Raw genomic sequence first — 6,526 nt, 5'->3', positions numbered from 1 at the left:
CCCCCCCCCTCCCACACACACACAGAGAAGAGACCAGGAACAGGAGCTGCTCTAGAGGCACCTTCAACCAGCTGGCGCCTGGCAGGGCAGATGTCATGACCAGCACCACAGTGGAGGTGGTGTCAGTCCAGGTGGCTTTGCTGCACCTGGAAAGGGAGCTCCCCTCCTCCCTCACCTTGAATGGCTTTGTGTAGTTGAGGGTGAGACGTCTCAGCCGCACCACCAGAGTCTATACTGTTGCCCCGCAGTGGGAAGATCTCAGTGGCACCCTTTATCTTACGGAGAAGAAGGATTTCTCCCTAGCTTGCTCCTTTGGCCTCCTGGCTAATGAGAGACAAAGATAAATGGCTTGGCTGAGGGCAAGTGAGACTTCCGAACCCCAAGACCTCCAACTTGGGGCTTGCATGTAGGATGTCTGCCATGGATTTGGGAGTATCAGAAGACCCCAGCTGAAGTCTGGGAAGTAAGATCCTCACTGGCGATAACACCTCATGGACCTGAGCTACTCACCTCTGCTCAGTGGTTGGAATTTGGAACTGATTTGGCTAATTTGGGCCCAGACATAAAATTTTTAAAAAAAGCAACAAGCTAATGTTGGAAGGAGTCCTGGAGGCTCAGGTGAAATGGAAGGTGCTCTTTAGCATGCTTCTTTCCCAGGTCATTTGTATCTTTGCACTGTCCTTTCTTCACCCATGCCTGGCAGACCCTTCCTCATTGCAAAGGGACAGGACATATTTCTGTGCCTCTGCAGCTCCACTGAGGGGCACTGGATGCAGATTTCTGTAGGGGCTTCCTTGAAACAAGCAAAATGGTGCTTTGGGAAGAACATGCACCTTCCTGTGGATGATATTTAGGCAATTAGTGCTCACTTCCCTGTCTCATGCAGTAAACCAGCAAATTGCCTGTTTACAAGACCTCCCCTAGCTGAGAGGTATTGGTGTAAAGTGTCACCTCATCACCAAAGAGGATAGAGCTGGCAGCAGAGCCAGGCACAGCCCTGCTGGCATAAGCACTCAGCTGCTCACCTGTGTTCCCCTCCATGATGGATCTAGTGGCCCCTGGGCTATACCGTGCATCTGCATGTGTCCTCTGTCTACTACACCTTACCACCAACACCGCGGCCTTTTGCAACACTTTTGCGTGCATCCATATTCAAAGCTCTTCTGCAGTGTGTACTTCCTGTTCAAATGCCCAGCTGCTGAGGGCAAACTCTGCAGTCACCAGCGGTGTACCGATGTGCTCATGCTCTGGTGGCTTGCCTCATGTCATCAGAGCTTCTGCCAGCAAAACCAAGTAAGCATAGACAAGGCCTTTGTGTGTATGGGCTACATCCTTAGCACATACTTAGCTCTCACAAAGGAGCCACTAAAGTGCAGTCACTTTGTATACGTGAACACAGAAGACCACAGGAATCCTTGGGCTTATATTTAAGCATGTTTTTAGGTGCTTTGCTGAATGGAGGTCAGTGTACTGAGGCCCCTGCAAAATGGCTCCCTTCCACTGCTCACCTCTTTCAGTGTCTCTCTTGTCTGTCTTGCCTTCTTTTACCAGCTCTGACCATCTCACTGTCTCCCTTTCTCTCTCCTCCCTCCTCTGCAGCACTTTGTCTCTCATTCCTTTTATGTGTGGAAGGGGTCTGCCTTTCCTACTTTCCTTGGCTTCTCCCCATGCTCTTTCTGGGTCCCAGATAAAGATACCCATTCTCCCTGGTGGCACCTGGCTTTCCAACTTGGTTCATTTCACATTCAACAGAGTCTTATGTTGAATGTGAAATGAATGAACACTGAATTATTCACGCCAATCTGTCCTGAGAGTCAGGGAAAGTACTGTTGCCATTCAACTCAAATTTTCACCTTTTATGTTCTCTCCTGGCCAGGAGTGCACAGCAAGCAGGCAGCAGGCATTGACTACATAGAGTACTCTCTACACAGAATTTGGGTACAGGTAACATTCAAAAGGTAGCTCCACCTTCCACTTATTATTGGAGCACATTTGTTTTTACATTAGGGTGGTAGTAGCACTAACATCAATGTTGAAATGACTATTCAATAGCTGCTGAGACAAAACCCTAGGGGCTTGGGTTTGCTCCCAGAGCTGCACCCAGGATTTGTGTGACTTTACTGGTCCTCCCACTTTACTGGATTGGTGTGCCCAGGTTATTAATTTGTCCAGAAATTACAATTTACCACAGGCATTTCAGTCAAATAACAGAACCCCCCCTCAAAAGGGCTTATTACGTGGAAAGGAAAAGTGATCAAATGCTTTGACAACAGAATATGATAAAACAAAACTGTTGGACCTGCCCCCCGCCCCCTCTTAGCCCTTGTAAAACTTCTAGGAAAATCCCTTCCGGGGTCAACCTCCCCCCAGTCACAGCTAGCTCCCTCCACCGGGGACCTTCAGTTCACCACTTTTCACAGGGAACCATCTCCTAAACATCACTCAGTCTAAAACATGCCACACAGCCCCCCCTGCCAGTTGGAGCCAGGGAATCCTCTCCAGTATCTCTGCCTGTAGCTCCATGACAGCTGTACAGATGGGAGATCCTTAGGATAACTAGTAATTATACATTTCTTCTAGCACAAGGGGGAACAGCAGTTTGATTGCATGACTGGGCGCTATGACCTGTGAAGCACTAAACCCAGGTCTCACCTCAATTTCTCTTGCAATATTATTTATGTAGTTAGTAGACTTACAAGCTGCCCCCTTCCCCCAAAATAATTTATAAAACAGAACAAAATATTAAAATAAGATTGTGTACCAAAACAAATGGTCTCCATAAAAATTATATGATACCTCCTGGGAATGCAGTGAGGAGTAACAAGGCAATGTTGGTGGAGCTGTCAGAAGCAGTAGGTTCCCTATGTGAGATTACTGTTATTCTGTATGCTAACTTGAGGTCTGAAATACACAAACACATTTCTAATATATCTGTATGGAAAAAAGTATAATTGTTATAGTGTTTTTCCCATTGTTTTTCAAACATGGCATTCCTCTCTAATATTCTTATATCTTATGCATTCCAATGTTAAGGATTTTGAAAGAGACCTGATTTGAGGAAAGAAACTGTAGGAGTTTAAAATGACACCCCATTAACTACAGGGTCTAAATTAAAAATGCGGCATGTCACTTTTCACTTTATTTTCATTATTTCTACAGTCAATACTGATCTATGGATTGGGACAATGTTTTGGAGCTATCTTCTCTACCTAGCTAAGAAGACATACTACATACATCATCAAGACCAAGCCATTCTGCAAAATTTCTATGTGCTAATCTAAATAATCATTGTTATGGAAAGGTGCTATATTTTTAGAGAAGTGGACTAAGGTTGCCTGCATATTCATGCTGGGAAACTTCTCCCTTCTTTCTCTGAAAAAGTGGCTGATTCACTGAATTACTGTCCTGGAATACTTATTTCATGTTGCCCAAAAATGTTTAAAGCCACCACACTGCTGTTGCCTTGTTCAATATTGTGTATTTATCATTGTGTGCCCTAGGAAAAATATGTAAAAATGTTGTCTTTTCTCATTACAATACAGTATCAGCAATTCCTAGATTTTGAAGCCAAAAGAGGCCATCAGATCATCTGTCGTGACATCTTTTCATCACTAGCCCATAGAATTTCAACCTATTATCCCTGCATTGGGTGTGATAGTAGAGCAATTAAAGTGTCTCACTATGTCTTTGGAATCATGAGTTGCCTCCAGTGACACAGCTGTGCCTGTTCCTGTGGGTAAGAGAGTCAAAAGCAGATAAACGGCATGCTAGTCACATCATTCTTTTCTATGCCATTGGGGTACAGCAACTGGGATGCCTTCACCATACTAACCTTGATGAACTGCTAGGCTTGACTGGGCCCTTGACCTTGACCCTGTAGTGAGCTCAGTAACTTCTAAAGGATATCTTCCAGAAAGACATCTTGTCTTGATGTGAAGCTATCGAGGGAGTCCCTTGCTAGTTTGGTTAATTTCTTTCTCAGTTAAAAATAAGTGCCTTGTTTCAAATTTGAATTTGTCTGGCTTCAGTCTCCAGTCACTGGTTCCTGTTTTGACCTTCTCTGATATTAGATTTCTTTAGTACCTGATATTGCCTCCCTGGGAAAGTACTTGTATATCAAGCCATCTCTCAATATTCTATCTGATGAGTCGAACAGATTGAACAATAAGTCTCTCACAGTAAACTGTTTTCTCCAGGCCTTGAATATTTTTTGTGGAACTTTTCTGTACCTTCTCCAATTTTTAAACATTGAATTGGACAGAATGTTCCATTACTGATCTCACCAACGAGGTAAAAATCACTCCTCTACTCCCATTCACTACTCTGTCTAAGCATCCAAGAATGCATTAGCTCTTCTAGGCACAATGATGAAGTGGGAGTTGTTCATGCACGTGGATTCCTAAATGCTCTTTCAAGTCAAAGCGTTCAATCATACATGTCCTCATGCTACAGGTATGCCCAGCATTCCTTGTTTCTGCCTGTATAACACTCTATTTGACTGTCTTAAAACATTTTGTTTGAACTGGCTCAGGTTACCAAACAACCCAGATTGCTCTAAAGGGCTGCCTGGCCCTCATTAAATCTGCAAATTGTATCAAAGTAGATTTCGTATTTACTTTCATATAATTGAAAAAATGTTGACTAACATGCAGCCTAATACTGATCCTTCCTGAACCCTAAAAAAAATATTCTCCATTGACAACCACTTTTTGGATGACAACTCTCATTTAAAGTGTTTATATCAGGGGTGGGCAATTATTTCAGGCAGAGGGCCACTTACCAAGTTTTGGCAAGCTGTCGAGGGCTGTGTGGGTAGCCCTGCCCCTTGACATGTGCCCCTCTCCCTGGTCAACATCTTGGGACTGGAAGTCCTGCCCCCTAACCCCCAACCTTTGCCACCAGAAGTCCCTCCCCTTGCCCCCAGAAATACTCCTTTCAGCAAGGGGTTTTGCTATCTCAGAACCATAACACAGAAAAATACCAAATTTTATTCTAAAACTTGAACATCTACAACATTTATTAATTTGATTTCAAAAAATATTTTTGTCCTGATTTACATGTGTTTGCATAGTGTACACAGAGGTGATTGCACAATAGCTTAAAATGAAGTCTTACTCTTGTGTACTTTGGGGGCATGAGGGGGAAGATATAGGTATGTGGGAGGCTGTGGGTATGTGGGTATGCGGTGGGGGTTGGGGGATGAATAGGTGTGTGGGGTGAGGGAGCATGTGGGTGTGTGTGGATATGTGGTGTGTGGGTGGGTATGAGCTTTGTGGGGGATTGTGTGTGGGAGGAGGGTGGCTGGGGTGTGTGAGGAGGTGTGGGTGTCTGCATGTATGGGAGTGCAAGTGGGGGTGTGGGTGTGTGTGTATTGTGGGATGTGCTTGTGAGACTCACCCTATTAACACACACACATATACACACATTCCCCCTCCCTCCCTCATTGTACACACACACACTCACTCTCTCTCTCTCTCTCCCTAACTGCTCTCTCTGTCTCTCTCTACCCCTACCTCACTGCACGCACACATGCGCACACAAACCCACACCCACACACACCCACACCCCCCCCTCCCATTCCTGGCTCTGGGGTACCAGGGCGGGCCCTGTTCTCCGGCGGTCCAGTGATACAGCCTGGGGCCACTTGGTGTTGGAGTAGGCATGCAAGGAAGCACTGAAAGCGGCCGCAGGCAGAGACTTCTGGTTGGGGGGGCGGAGTAGGAGGGGGCTTCTAGCTTCCCTTGGGTCCTACTGCTCCTGGCTCCTGTCGTTTTTGACAGGCAGTGAGGAGCAGATAAATATTAATTTTCTGAACTTTTTAGGTGCCTCACAGGCCAGATAGAATGGCCTGGTGGGCTGGATCCAGTCTGCCGGCTGTATTTTGCCCACCCTTGGTTTATATACATTATATCTGTACAATTACTTTTATTAACCAAACTTGTGAACTCATCAAAGAATTAAGTCAGGTTTGTTTGACAAGATCTATTCTTCATATAACCACATTGACTCACTTACTTTTATCCTTTAATTTTTTATTGAATCTCATAATACCTTTTCCCATTATTTTGCCTGGGATTAATGGCTAACCAGCCTCTATTTATCTAGGTCACCTTATTTATCCTTTCTGAATATTTGCATAAAATTAACACCCTTTTGCTCTTCTGGAATTTCCAAGGATTCCAGTGTAATTAGAAAGTGAGCATCAGTGAACAGAAATGTCCTTAGCTTGCTTCTTCAGTACTCTTGGGTGTAAGGCATCTTGGCTTATATCTTTAGCCTATTTATTCTTAGTTATCCATGGCAATATCTTGATTTGAGGATGATCTCTAGTGGGTCTTGAGCTGACTTAAGAATCCAGTCCTTGAACCACAGAGCTGCCACCAAATTTGCACGTCTTTTCAGAGGGGAAAGTAGGCTGCAGGCTGGGATTCATCTCCTTTTCTTTCCTCTGCTCTCTCTTCTCTGCTTTGAGGACAAGACACTATACCTGGAAATGGACTGCTGCTTGGTTGAGATTGAAGCACCA

Source organism: Gavialis gangeticus, unplaced genomic scaffold, assembly GCF_001723915.1.
Source record: "Gavialis gangeticus isolate Ggan-Ray unplaced genomic scaffold, GavGan_comp1, whole genome shotgun sequence".
Lineage (NCBI taxonomy): Eukaryota > Metazoa > Chordata > Crocodylia > Gavialidae > Gavialis > Gavialis gangeticus.
Note: the sequence above shows the minus strand (reverse complement) of the source record.